The sequence below is a fragment of the Prionailurus bengalensis genome, chromosome A2 (assembly GCF_016509475.1).
Source record: "Prionailurus bengalensis isolate Pbe53 chromosome A2, Fcat_Pben_1.1_paternal_pri, whole genome shotgun sequence".
Classification (NCBI taxonomy): Eukaryota; Metazoa; Chordata; class Mammalia; order Carnivora; family Felidae; genus Prionailurus; species Prionailurus bengalensis.
The window spans coordinates 103,760,934-103,776,359 of NC_057348.1; positions in this window are offsets into that span (position 1 = coordinate 103,760,934).

The following is a 15,426-nucleotide window of genomic DNA, read 5'->3' on the forward strand; positions in this document are numbered from 1 at the left end:
TTGAGCCACCCAGGCAACCCTACAAAGTTGTTTTTAATGCCCCTCATTGTTTATGTCTAAGGCAGTCAGTTGTTCCTCTATGACAATAATCAAAATTCCTTTTTTTTTTTTAAAGTTTATTTATTTTGAGAGAGAGAGAGAGTGAACAGGAGAGGGGCAGAGAGAGAGAGAATCCCAAGCAGGCTCTGCACTGTCAGTGTGGAAGCTGATGCAGGGCTTGACCTCAGGAACCATGAGATCATGACCTGAGCTGAAACCAAGAGCCAGCCACTTAACCAACTGAGCCACCCAGCTGCCCCTCAAATTTTCTTTTTCTATCATTAGATATCCTTCTAGGTCCAGCTTTCTGGAATTAGTAGCCTCCTCTTGTTACACTAAACCACCTATCTTCCCTTATTTGAGGCTGTTCTCTCACAAAGCTGATGTCTTCAAATTCATCTCTTCATCTAATGAAGCGTTTGTCTCTGTTCTTCTATGTCCTACACTGGGCAATTCAGACTTCCTTATAGATACCCATACCTCCAAACCTGCATTTAACCAAAGCTATCTTGCATTGTCTCTTTTTCCCTTTTGTTCATCCAAATACCTTTTCCCTTTTTTCTCCCCTTTCATATTGAAGGCTTTCCTCAAACATCTTAAAATTCTCAATTGTCCACTCATTAAAGAATGGGCACTATGTACACGATGTACATGGGGCAGGTTGTGGGCTGGTGAGCTTCACCCCAAGAGGCATTGATAAGAGACTCTGCAAAAGTCAGCACCTCCGAATTGCATGTGTGTTTGAGTCTGGCCATTTCCTCCAAGAATAATGCTACAGACCCCTTCTTAAAACTAGTTGTCTTCGGACAGTAAGCCTAGGGTGAGAGCGCCAGGGCCTTGGTAGGGCTAGAGTCCCATGGCCCTACATATAAACCTGTGGGGAGGCTCCCCTCTGTCCTTATAAGTACTTGCTATCTCTCTGTCTTGAGGCCCTCTGGTCTTTTGGTAGGGGTGGATGTCTTTCCTTTAGGCAGAGAGACACTCAACTGACTGTGCAGGTTGGGGAAACACACCTAGATACCGGTTCCTCATCTGTGTTGTTTATTAGCTTCACTCTTCATTCCAGCCTCCTACTATGTCTGCTGGGTCAATTTCTTGGGTATTTATGAGGTGTGAGACACAAACTGATCTGATTCTTATCCCCCTTTACAAGTACCTGGCCCTCACCTTCTCTACTGAGCTAAGACAACTACCACTCCAAATGCTCCTTCCATCATTCCAAAATTTTACTTTATTTTCTTCCTTGTCCCTGTGATTTCAAATCTTTTTTCTTTCTTTCTTTCTTTCTTTCTTTCTTTCTTTCTTTCTTTCTTTCTTTCTTTCTTTTTTTTTTTTTTCAGTTTTACTGGGTCTTGGAGAGGCAGCAGAAAGAAGCATGAGTTGAATCTACTATTTTTTAAGCAAAAATCTACCCTAAATTTTTTAAGTTTTTTAAGTTATTTATTTCAAGAGAGAAACAGAGAGAGAGACAGCATATGTGCATGCCAGCAGGGGAGGGACAGAAAGAGAGGGAGAGGGAGAGAAAATCCCAAGCAGACTGTCTGCTGTCAGCACACAGCCCCCTGCAGGTGCTCAATCCCACCAACCTGGAGAACATGACCTGAGCCTACATCAAGAAGCAGATGCTCAACCGACTGAGCCACCAAGGTGCTCCCACCCTAGTTTTTAAATATAATTTTCATAGGATTCTTATGAAATTTCTTAGTCATATATAGCTTGTTTATAAATAATAATCCACTCAAGCCTACTTATGTGGAGATTTCTTGAGTGAGCACAGAGATATCTTCCAGAATCCAAATACCTGAAACTCTTAGGCTGGAATGGGGAATTAGAAAATCTTCAAGAATCGGGATAGCTAATTGGCAGCCTATTATTCTGTAGTTTCCCCCCTATTTTTACGTAAAATAGGTTCCCTGCTCTCTTCTCTTTTCTGTCTCCCTCCCTGTAAAAAAAACCTCTTTTTGATTACTTATCAGCATAGGTTCTAAATGAACATATGAACTATAAGACAGTCTCCAGATCTTCCAACTCAAGGAACTTTCATTAACGAATTCTAAAGTCTAAAGGCCCAGAACCAATTGGGCCTGTTCTTGAGTCACATGTTTTTCCATATCCAATCAGCTGAGGGCAGAGAGTAGTAGGCCACAAACATTGTGACAGCCAGGGCCCCTGGAAGGAGGCATTTCTCCTGGACCAAGATCACTAAGACTTACGTACTACATAATGATGAAATAAATAGTGAATATGACAGTGTTCTAGTACAAGGTAGATATTAATCTTTTTCTTTTTAGTTCCAAACTTATGGACTATTATCATCCTTTATAATTTCATTCAAACATTTGACTCCTAAATAAGCTTAAAAGGTATTATAATCTAGTAATAAAATAAAATAAAGCTAGTAATATTAGCCAAGTGGCTCAGAAAAGCTACACACAGTGATGGAAACTCAAAGCGTGAAGAATATGACTGTCTACAGAGACCTTAAATGAGAAAGTAGTTGAGGTGCAAGGTCCTAGTCCAGAATCTACAACTCAATGACCAACAGTCAGGGCAAGGCTTAAACTTCTTAATGTAGTCATAACAATATTAAAATGAAGAATCTAGAACCAAACCACTAACAGATTAAAAATATAGAAGAAGTTGTCCACATGAGAACAAACAGTTTTATTGGAAAGTAGGTCTAAATCTCAGGGGGAATAATTGAAATATAAAAAGGGAGGCAAATATCTATAAAGAACTTAATTTAATTTTAGAGCTACTGTGATTTTGGAATAAAATTACTTTTACCAAGAATCATATTTGCAAGGATACTATATAATGGCATTGCAATGACAGAAATGATTAGTTTGGAATACTAAAGATGATACAAAACTAGGGAAGTAACTGTTGATTTAAAACACTCATACAGAATTGGAACCAGTTTTATTTTTAGGTTTTTTTTTAAAGTTTATTTATTTGAGAGAGAGACAGCATGAGCAGGGGAGAAGCAGAGAGAGAGAGAATCCCAAGTAGGCTCCACACTGTCAGCACAGAGCCCGACTCAGGGTTCAGTCTCAACGAACCATGAGACCATGACAAAGCCAAGACTTGGATGCTTAATCAACTGAACCATGCTGGTGCCCCAGAACCAATTAATTTTTAAAAGGATAAAATCAAGAGGAAGATTTCCAAAACTTTGAGAACAAAAAAGTTAGACACAGTTTGGTCTTTAAATATTCTAAGCACACACAAGGAAGATACATTTTTCTGGCTTGTAAAGGTTTGCATTTTCTGCAGTTCATTGAACAGACAAAATGTCAAAGGGAAATCTCAGCTCTTTGTGGACACAGTTTATATAAAACATAAAAGAAGCTATGAGCTTCCCTTAAAAAAAACAAAAACAAAAGAAAACCCCACTGCCTACAAAATCCTCTTGCTCTGTACTCATTCAATGCCTGTGCAATGTCTTTTTCTTCCTGGTTTAGCACACCATGATCCAGGAAACACATTTACCCTTTGACAAACTGGGCTGGAGGTACAGGCTTGGGAGAGATGCAAATGAACTGGCTCAACAGGGTCAGAGGAGAGATGTGTGCTAGAAAGTGACCCACTCCTTGTAAGAAACCACAAGAGGTGGCCCTTGCTGTTTGGTTGAATGTGGACCTCAGTGGAGGACAGAGGGAACAATGTGCTGTCACCACTTCTGGATCCAATACTGCTTCAAAAAGACTCTTTAACTGAAGGGTTCAAATAAAAATCCCAGAACCTTTGCTTGGCAAACATACTTGGTCTAAAGTCCCAATTCCTTTTGTATCAATTCTTCTACCCTAGGCTTGAGCTGATTGAGCGGAATATTTCTATGCTTAGGATACTCCTCATTCCTTCAAGGGAAAAAGAGTGAACTGCCATTGAGGGGCTGGAGGGGGAGTAATGGTGTGTTACTTGATTCCAGCTCAGTTTCTCTATTCCAGTAAGGCTGAGACTTATTTTTTCTTCCCAGATTGCCTAAAGATAATCACACCTTATCACCAAGAAAATTCATTTCAGTCTAGTCTATGTTACAGAGCCAGACCTAAAACCTTGATGTATTTCTCTGTTTGTGTTTCTTTTCAAAATTAATGTTCCCTGGTAGTTTAACTTTTATTAATTTATTTTAAGACAATTACCATTCTTTAGGAAAATGTCTATCATGTAAAAGGAAAAACACCCAAGTTACACCAAACACGTAATCCAAAAATGCTCATTGAAGCTCAACTTTGCTAAACTAGATGTTTTAGAATGGAAAGCAAAATGACACCAAAACCTCTGGGTAATTATGGGAGGTAAACTTTAAGATTGCCCCCGTGAAAGAAAACAGTCAGACATTTGTCAAATGTGGCAAGACAGATTTTATTCAGGTGACAACAGTAGGGGAGAGAGACCCCAGTGTAAACTGATTCAACTCCACCGAAACAAAAAGGATGCCTTTTAACTGCTGAGTGTGCTAAAGAAAAAGCACTGGGAAGGTTAGTCAATGTGATTAGGCTATCTGTCTGCTAACTGGTGCTTACTGAAGTCAATCTCCAATTCTCCCAGGGAAAAGGGAAACAGAGACCCTATCTCTCTTGATCACATTTCACAGAGATGACTCTCAGGTCCTTGAGAAAGACATTTCTGGGTTGCACAAGATATATTCTGAAGAGGCAGAGAAAGGATTTACAACAGCAAGTTTTCTAAAGTAAATACAAAAAGGGAGATCAGAGACCTATAATCAGATTTTAGCTAGAAAAAACAATACATTATTTTGGCAGTACTGAGTTTTCCCAGGCAGCTCTTTTAAAGGAGCAAGGGTTGTCATCCTAGGGACACAGCCTTGAGCTGATAGAAGCTATGCCAGAGTTTGTTCAAGTCTCTTGGTGTAGGTGGTAGACAAGGCATTTGTACAGTTTTGCAGTTCTTACCTTCATGATTCCTACCTCTTGATATTTATGCATTTGTGCAATCTCCTCCGAGTGCAGGTGAAACCTATACCTTGCTTCTAATTAATTGATCGTAACAAAGATGACAAGATGAACATGACTATATTTATATAATGACATTACATAAAATGGCAACAAACATCCTATGAAGAGACTATCTGCTCACTTGTTGGTCTTGATGAAAGGAGACCAAAGTGGCAAAGAACTAAGGATGGTCTCCAGCCAACAGCCAGTGAGAAAATGAGGTCCCCAGTCCTACAACTACAAGAAAATGAATTCCACCCACCACCTCAGTGGAACGAACCCTTTCCCAGTAGACATTCAGATGAGATCCATCCCAGACAACACCTGGATCACAGCCCTGCAATCAAAATTCCTGACCCACAGAAACTGTGAGATAATAAATGTATGTTGTTCTAAGCAAAATTTGTGGTAACTTGTCTTGCAGCAATAGATAGCTAATACAGCCTATGCTTTCAAAAGCATGTTGAGTTTAACATTATTCTCCTATCAGTCTCCATGAAAAAAATTTTTTTTCACCTCCAAATTGGTTTGAGGAATGTTGCATTCCATATCCATTCTATATCCTTGGAGAGTTACCATATTCTGACAAATACAACAAGAAAATATTGTTAAATCAGAGTTACCTACCTTTTTTTCCCCATTATGGAGCCCAGCCTCATTTTGATTTTTTTAACTTCTAGCAATACTGTATGCAACTAGTTTTCGAATTATCATACCACAAAGTAATGGTTGCAAAGAGCAATAACTTTCAAGCTAGGAAACTCATCCAGCAAAGGTACATTAAGACCGGCCACAGGTACTTGCCTATGGTAATTTTAAGGAAATCAATTTCCAGATTCCCACTTCTTTACAGTATTTTCCCCAAACAACCTGCCAGAGAATTCTCATGGGGAGAAGCTTTCAATTTTCCTTTTCCACTTTATAAAATAAAGGTGTCCCTCCCATTCCTCCCCATTAAACCTCTAGATGACAAACAGAAGGACAATGAAACAGTGATGTCCATGTTTAGTAAGTGGAAGACCCTAAGGCTGGGTACTAAATCTTTTCACAACCCCAAATTTTCCTTTCTTTACTTTCACACTGCAGAAGAGCCTATGGGATGAGAGAAATCGATGTGGCCTACTTTGGAAAATACAATATGCCAGAAATGAACAAGTAATTCCTAAATGAACATCTCCTCAAAGGTAATTAAGGCAAAATGAAGGACGTCCAAGGATAGGGCTAGGACATCTCCCAGAGAAAAAGTAAAACCCAAAACCCAGAGCTGCTGTTGGCTGAAGCCTGTTTGAGCATAGCAGCAGGTCATGAAAAAAGAAAGAGGCTCTAAAAGCTCTAGAGTTCACACAGAGTTAATTCCTACTGTAAGTCAGGGAGGGAGTTGGTGATAAGTTTCATGCTGAACATGCTCACATTGAATTTTCACAACCACTTGAAAAGTATAGGGAATTTTTACCCATATTTTACAGGTGTAGGAAACTACACTTGAGTGAGTTGCAAAACAAAGGCTTGGCCCCACATTTGGGCTGCAGGTCCAGTGTTGTGGTTTTTGTTTTTGTTTTTTGTTTTTTTTTAGAGCAAGGAAAAGAGTTTATTCGAGCCCAAGGTTACTCTACACTAGGAAGAAAGTGGTCCCTAGTCCAGTGTGCCTTTAATACATCATCAAATGGGCTCTTGCAATGACAATGGAAAAGCAGCTAACCACCCCTTTTGTTTTCCCCCTTTAAGGCAATACTTTGATTCCTTTTAGGGAGATTTCACCTCTATAAAGGGATCTGAGGAGCACTGGATTCCCAGGATGATTTAGTTGTAGCTTACAACCTGAGTTGTAAACTTGTTCAAGTTGAATTCTTAACCTCTAAGCATAATGACAGGCTATTTTCTAGCTCATGAGATGTTTATAAAAAGATGGATGAGATTCTGGTGATCAGAAAGTACTTTTCTAATAAATAATGATATGGCTAAGAAATATTTTTGAGATTGAAAATACGGTATCATTTAAACAATGTGAATAATTGCAGGAACTGAGACATATACCAACTGACCTTACTGTGATTTTGTTTGTCCATTCCTAAAGTATATCTGGTAGTTACATAGCATATGGACTAGTTAAGTACAACACCCAAGTGCTTCCTTGTTTCTGAATGAAATGCACCAGGGAAGAACAATGACAAAGGAAATAGTGATGTTTCCAGGAATTTCTCTTATAAGATTGAATACAGAGGCATTTATAATGTGCCTGCATAAACATCATACTTTGTATCTGGCCTATTCCCTAAAGAGGTAGAGATGGTTTATAAAATGTACACAATATGAAAGAAGAAAATGAACTTAAAAGTAAAATCAGTAACAAGTAAAATGTAAATAAGGAGCCAAGGTTAAGACTGGAAAAGGCAGAATGCAGCTAGGTAGGTACTAGTGAGTTATGAAAAGTTGAGTCACAAATTTGGCTCTGAGCTTCCTGGAGGCTAAGCAGCTAGATCTTAATGGACAGACCAACAGATTTTGATATGTTATCAGTAAGAAAAGTGTGATTTCAATTAGCCTTCTAATTCTTTAATACTTCACACTAAATATTCCTTGCAGACAAACTTTACATATGGAAATCTTTGTGCAAAGCAAAGGTTTTGCTAATTAGAAGGAAATGAAAAAAAAAAGTGTGTTTACAAAAGTGTTTCTCATTATGAAAACTGATGGTTTCAAAAAACTTTGTATGATAAAGAAGAGAGTTTCAGTGTTTGTTCCCAGGTTAATCAGGTCAAGTAGCCAAAGGCCTGCTGCTTTGAAGGTTTAATTCAAGGTGCTTATCCAACCTCTTTGTGGAACAAATCTTGCAAACCAGGCCTTCTCAGAAAATTCGCAGCGTTTTCTGTGGGAGCTTGAAATGTCAGCAGAAGAGACTTTCTGATGATATTACGCTGGCATTACCATCCTAACAGTTGGGGTGGGGGTGCAAGTGCAAGATGGTAAAACTATTTCGTGGTCTGATTTTTATGGTGTACTACATAACAGCTTTCCTGGCAATGCTGACAAGAGAAAACAAGGCAAGTAAACAAACCACAGAAAGAAAGCAAAGCTTGACAAAAGCCAGAAGCAAAGATCCTTAGTTCTCAATAATTACTGGTGTTAACACATTTCAGAAGAGGATAAAATTATGATTCTCATGCAGATAAACAGAACGCACATTAAGGATTTTATTTCCTTTGTTAACTTACTGTTAACAAAGGAACCGGGCAGATGTTAAAACCAGTTTAAAGGAGAATCCAAAGAACAGATACATTCACTGGTCAAGAATACTGAATTGAATCTATAAATGGACACCTCAGTGTCTTTTCCACAAGACAGTAGCCCTCCACAACACAGAATTCATTTGCATGTTCACCGACATGAGCATTGGCCTTGCCCTCAAATGCAAAATAGCTCCAAGGCAATTAGAGGCTATCATCAGATAACTCTAGAAAGGTGTGTTCTAAACAATGCAAAGTCTGTCATTGGTGCACCTAATAATCTCATTTGCTTGGTCTGAATTTCCTTACACTGGTAAGTGAACATAACCTCTATCCTGGACAGCCCAGCCGTACTAGCAGTGTCTACCTTTGGGGCATTTCAAAGCATAGGATACTCCTTATCTCCTGGGATTCCTAAGTGGAGCAGGGCCCTCATCCTACTTGAAGTAAACAAAACAGAGGATCCTGAATAGAGTCCTGCTGTTCAGCAGACCCTCAAATTTGCCCTCATGACAGATCTTCCAATGGCTGCCTTTAATCTACAACTAAGGCATTTGATGGATGGATGAGATTAGTGAACGTCCATATCTCTTCAACAGCAACAAAGCAGTCTTGCAACAACAGTTAATGTTAATGCCACAATTTCAAAATAATGCTTTAGCAATAACTTAATTTTATATACTCAACAGAGAAATGAAATGCATCAGAACTCTCTTTTGTTAGGTCTTTCCACTGGTGGCAGAGACACTACCTATTCATCAAACTCATCTCCTCCTCCAGGCACACAGTTAGACCGTGTTCCCAGCTTCCTTTGCAGTTAGTTAGAAGTAGTCAAATAGCTGCATTCTGGCCTAAGCAATATGGTCTCCCCGCCCTGCTAGCTGGATGCAGAGAACCCGAGATACATAGGAGGAAGGACACGTATTTTGAAAGAAGTGTAGACCCTGAATGACAGGACACTTCTGGACTTGAGGTGAGTGAGAAGTAAACATGCACGGTATTAAGCTTTTGACTTTTGTGATTTATTTTCGGTTGAAACTAGTATTACCTTAACTAACAAATCCACATTCCACATTTTGTTTGAATTTAAATGTTTAAAAATAGGCCTTACCTTCCTATTGTTTAACAATGAAAAGGTGCGCATTAACCGTCTCCCTCCCATGTCATTTCTGTACACGACGCTCCGCACTCCCTCCCTTCTGCCTTGCAGTGAACTACTTTAATACAAAAAGTACATACAAATGACATATGTGTAAATATATTCTTTTCTTTCCTTCCTATCCCAGAGATAGCATACTATTTACACTGTTTTAGAGGCGCCTGGGTGGCTCACTCTGTCAAGCATCCGACTTTGGCTCAGGTCATGATCTCATAGTTTGTGAGTTTGAGCCCTTTGTCAGGCTCTGTGATGTCAGTGTGGAGCCTGCTTTGGAACCTCTGTCCCTGTCTCTCTCTACCTCTCCCTTCTTGCACTCTCTCTCAAAAATAAACAAACATTAAGAAATATATATATATATATATATATATATATATATATGGTATACACTGTTTTAAATCTTGCTTCTTTTACATAACAAAATATCCCAATGGCTTTTTTTTTTTTAAGTTTATTTATTTTTGACAGAGAGAGAGAGACAGAGCATGAGCAGGGGAGGGGCAGAGAGAGAGGGAGACACAGAATCCAAAGCAGGCTCTGGGCTCTGAGCTATCAGCACAGAGCCCGACGTGGGGCTTGAACTCACAGAACAGACTGCAAGATCATGACCTGAGCTGAAGTCAGACATTTAACTGACTGAGCCACCCAGGTGCCCCTCCTGATGGCTTTTCTATTATACTGCACAAGAACCTATTCTTTTTTTTATAGTTGCATAGTATTTCATTAGGTTGGCTACTATAATGATGGGGATCTATTAATGGGCACTTGTCAACCCATCTTCTTGAAGGTAGATAATATAATTGGAGTAAATCAGTGTCTGTTTAGGATTTAAGCCATGTCCTAGTTGACTGCAGAACACAAGCCCTGCTCCACCCTCTTTAAGAAGACAGGTACCTGAAAGAAGTTTTTCTTTTATTCACCAAAACAACAATATAACCCACACACGGAGTGTGAGATAATGAGAATAAAACGAGGGTGAAGTTAAATGGAATTACTATCGTAACACCAGGTGAAAGGAGAAAGGCACGGCAGCCTCATTCAACTGTCTGCTGTGTATAATCTGTGTCGATGGAGCATTACAGCTGTATTTGTCCCTCAAGGGACAACTTACTCCTTACTCCTAACTTACTCCTTATAAAACACCATTTTTAAGGACACCTGGGTGGCTCAGTTAGTTAAGTGTCCAACTTCAGCTCAGGTCATGATCCCATAGTTCATGAGTTCGAGCCCCATGTTGGGCTCTGTGTTGACAGCTCAGAGCCTGGGAGCCTGCTTCAGATTGTCTCCTCCTCTCTCTGCCCCTCCCCTACTCATGCTCGCTCTCTCACTTGCTCTCTCTCTCAAAAATAAATAAACATTAAAAATAAATAAAAATAAGACACCATTTTTGAGGACACGGTTAATCTACATGTCAGAACCATTTTTTTTTAAAGTTTGTCGCCCTCATTGTTGAGAGAACAAAAAAGATACCAATCATTTTCCCAATTTGAAAATCTGTAGCTCTTGGCCTCCATCCTCACTTCTGTCTCTGCCTCCTGTCCATTTTCCCTTGAATATCTAAAACCAGACTCTATGCCCACCTTTCTGCTGCTCCCAGACTCAAAATCAAGGAGCCACTCTTGAGTGTCCCATACCAGATATGCAAGAGCCAAGCTTTAGCGATTCTTTGTTCACAATGTCCATTACACGAAGCCATGTGGAAGAGACATGATTTGAACACAGATCTGTGTGATTCCAAATGCTGAGCTCTGAATGGTCTTCTATTCTGTGTAAATTAATTATTGAGGATGGTTTAGTATATAGACACTGTTGCCACACCAATGTTCCCATCATCCTCACTAATAAAAAAGCACACTGAAAACACATCAATCTCAGAAAAGGTCAAGAATTGGGCATGTTAGTGAAATTTTACATCTTCTGATGTGGAAAATTCTTAGACATTAATTTGTCCAACTGTTGCCTTTCACAGATGAAGAAACAGCATCAAAGGGGATGTCTTGCTCAAGAGCACACACAGAATGAGCATCAGAGGTTTGGTCTCCTGATGTCCATTGCTTTTCTTTGTATTTCATGACCCCCTTTCAAAACTTTGTATTATTTGCCATGCTTTTAACTATTCTCAATTTAGCTAGTGTAATTAATGGGTTCTTTTTGACCTTCCAGAGCAGTCCTTGGTTTAAATAAGGCTGAAGAAAATCTCAAAAAAGTGTTGACCCTTTGATTCTTTGAGTACCGAAGTTTTTTCTATGCTATTTTGAAAGCAATGCTGAGTTTCTCCGGAAGGGGTGGGAGTAAGTGAAAAGCAGCTGCCTGGGCTGGGATCTGGGCATGCTGTTCCTCTTTCCACCTTTCCCTGAGTATCTGGAATGCTACTGATTCCAAACCTTCTGTGTCATATTGCAGGGTACTACATGAGTGCCTCCCCAAGGGAGCAAAGAAGATAAAAACTCACCCATTCTCTTTTATTATTTGATGCTCAGCCAGATTTTTCCACTTCAGCATATTTTAATATCCTACCCACAGGGTTGACCTTTGCAGACTTAATTTATGACCTGTCTGAGAGTTATTCAGTCGGCATTATTTCAAATCATAACTTAAGAAAAGCAGTGCCAGACTAAAAGTCGTTTGTTTGGCCTCTCCATTCTTGGGAAAGGGGAACAGTCCATGTCTAGTCTTCTGCTTTCTAGGTTCGGACTCAGTTTCATCTATTAGCTTGGGGACTGTTGGACATAGGAGCTAACTGGTTCATGATAAACAGAGATGGGGACAGCAATTTTCTGTCCAAGGAAATACCCTCCATCCACTCTGCAAACTTTGGAACAATATTCTCACCCATCTCTGACCACATGATCTAGACTGGACCAATCATTGTATCTCATTCCTTTTGCATCCCTCACAAATGAACATGTAATCCAAATGTGAACTGTAAGAGGCATCTTTTATGATTTTCTCTGCTAGAATGAGCAAAATAGTTTCTTTCTTCCTTCTTGCTTGTGACTTATAAAAATAAGCTCTCAGGGCTGCCCGTGTCTTTCCAGGTATAGTAAACCTCCAAACAATGATGAGAGAAGAACATGGACTTCTGGGTTCCATGTCCTGAAGGCCCTGAAGTAACCTGGGTACCTGAACCTCCTCCTTTGGGAGCCAAACTGATAATTTTCTAGGAAACTCTTTTTGTTTAGCTTATGTTGGGTTTCTGTAAAATAGAGTCCTGACTACACACTAAACTCCCAAGAGTTTGTTTTATAAACTAGGTTGTCAATTTAAAAATTTATACTAAGAAATATAACTGTCAGGTGGATGGGAATATTACTGTAGGCTGGTTAGCTCATGCTCCTCCCTAGAGGACAACTTATGTGGGAAACCAAATTATGATGAAAAGGTTGCTTTGTAAGTACAATATCAGGATAAAAGCAGTAGGGCAATCTCAAGGGGCCCTTTCTACATTCCATAGCACTTTGGGGACATAATGCCTGGTAAGTAGGGCAGAACAATTTAGCCAGCTAAACAGGCCCCAATCCTTGCATAATTCTTAGGGGCACACTGACAAACTCTTTTCTCCAACTTTACACTTTAATATTTCTTATCAATCAGCAAGCGATTCTGATCCCTTCACCAGATACGTAGTTTTATGCCTCCATGACTTTGCTCATTGCCCTTGCTTCCTTTCCCCCTCCCCCAAGCAAACCCCTCACTGCCACCTACCTCTTTTCTCTTTTCTGATTGTAGAAATCCTCCTAATCTCCCAGGACTTAACAGAAAACATCAGTTCCTCTGAGGCAGTCCCATTTTTGTCTAAATCAAAGTTTAATCCCACCTTCTTTGCTTTCCTTAAAGGAGCAAATTGCACTCATTTTGCAGTATCACAAGCTGTGTGTGTGCTGTGTCTTCTTCCAGATTATGAGTTCTTCTGAGAACAGGGATTCAACCTTTTTGATACCGAGTTTTAATCCATTGCAAATAGTAGAGGCAAAAAATATGTTGAATGTTAGATATCTTAGCATGAATTACTGCAGATTGATTCATTCACTTTTACTTATAGGGTGCTGTATTGCTCAAGACATTTTGAGTAACCTTTGGCAGAAAATGAACCTCCATGAAAAGACTTTGGGGTGAGGACCTCAGAAACAGGCTTGAACAACCAAATGACAAGAAAGGCAAGAACACAGCTGAGGCTTGAAGACAACTGATCCCAGGATCATGAGCCTCCCTGAGACTTTCTGTCTTGTGTCTCTGAATCTCTCCCCACATACCGTTGCAGACCAGGTTCACCCTCACTCTGGGGAATGCAGGGGCTCATAATCTTAGAGCTTCGTTTCTCATCATGTCAGCTACCAACAAGGACCTGAAATTCCCCAGCTTGAGATGGAACATCCTAAAGAAGTATATTGGATTATTGGTACCTTGTGGCATTGGCCCCTATTCTTCACTTCTTCCTCCATCTTTATTTTTTGTCTTTGACTGTGACGTTCTGCTCACAAAAGACAGACTACATTTCTCACCTCGTGACCATGTTTGGATGAGGGGAAGACAGTAGTATGCTGATTCTGAGCCCAGGCCTTTGGAGGCCTCTTTAATTTCCATCTGTGCTCTTGCTCTTTAGCTGTTCCATAAGGACATGCTCAGGCCAGACCCTCAGGTCCCCAGAGACACATGGAACACAGCCATCTAGCCATTCCAGGCTGTCTGTGCTGATTCCAGCTCAATGGCATGAGTGATCTCAGTCAAGATCAGAGCCACCCAGCTGACCCCAGGCTCAGCCAGCCAATAGTCACGTGACCCCCAGATCCAGGAGAATACATGATTGTTGTTTTAAGCCAATGAGTTGTCAACCTAGCATTTTTTGTGGCACAAGCTAATTGATACAAATTAAATCTCAATGTTGCTACTTCCTAGAAATATGACCCTGGGCAGGATACCTAACTACATGGATTTCACTCTCTACCTCTGCCAAATGGAGATAGTAACAATATCTGTATCACAGAATTGTTGTGAGAATAAGAGAAGTAAAAATGTCAATTGTCTGGCAAATTTAAAAACACTAATTATTATTATTACTGTTTCACGTGCCCACCCACCAACAATTATAGTCAGGAATGTGGGAGGGGTCTTAGGGATTGGCCTGTGGACAAAGGGGCTGAGGGTCTATAAGAAGAAAGCAGTTCCTATTTAATGAGATGGTTAGATATGGTGGAAGAAGCATTCCCAAGTGGACGTGGCTGCTGACTCCACTTTACGATGGGAGGCAAGCTGGGCAGACAAAAAGAATGTGCCCAGTACCTTGGAGCTCTTTCCCGAGTTAGTGTTAATGCTAAACTCTGTATCACAAGAGATGATTTCAGCTGGCACAGAGCAAGAAGCCTGAGTGCATGCGGTCTCTTCTATTTACTGGGCATACAATCTTAGAGATTATTAAATTAGTTTTACTATAATCCTTTGCATATTGGAGAATGAAAACACCAATCCCCATCTCCCAGCATGGTTTCAGGAATTAGATGATTCTAATGTACCATAATAAGTGGTATGGTACATGACATATAGTAGGTACTCCGTAAGTAGTAAGTCTTGCTGTAGCTATTATTCCTGGCTCATTCTGTGATGTGCTGTTTCTCATTGGTTTCCAATACAGGAGGAGAGCCTTCCTGACTCGGCCTCCTCCATTTCTAGAGTTCACTGATTACAACCTAAAGCACATCCTATTAAGATCATGTGTATGAAGTCTGAACACGAGCAAGGTGCATCCATTCTAGGGCAGTTAATATTGAACACGTACATGTCTCTAGTCTTTCAAAGGCGACAGGCTTAGAAAAACACTTGCATTATCTGATCTGGAAACCCTTTTTAGTGCAGAATCTGAATTGCAAAGTTGTTATTAAAAACTGCAAATGATCAGCAGCCGTAATTGTGCGGTATTAACTGCCTCTAACCCTGCTCGTCTCTCTTTGGCTGACACTCGTGACTGACACTGTGAACTGGTGAGCAGCTTGCTGAGCTGGGCTGTCATTAGTGTGCCTGGAAATGCACGTTGTTTGCAAATGGACCTTTG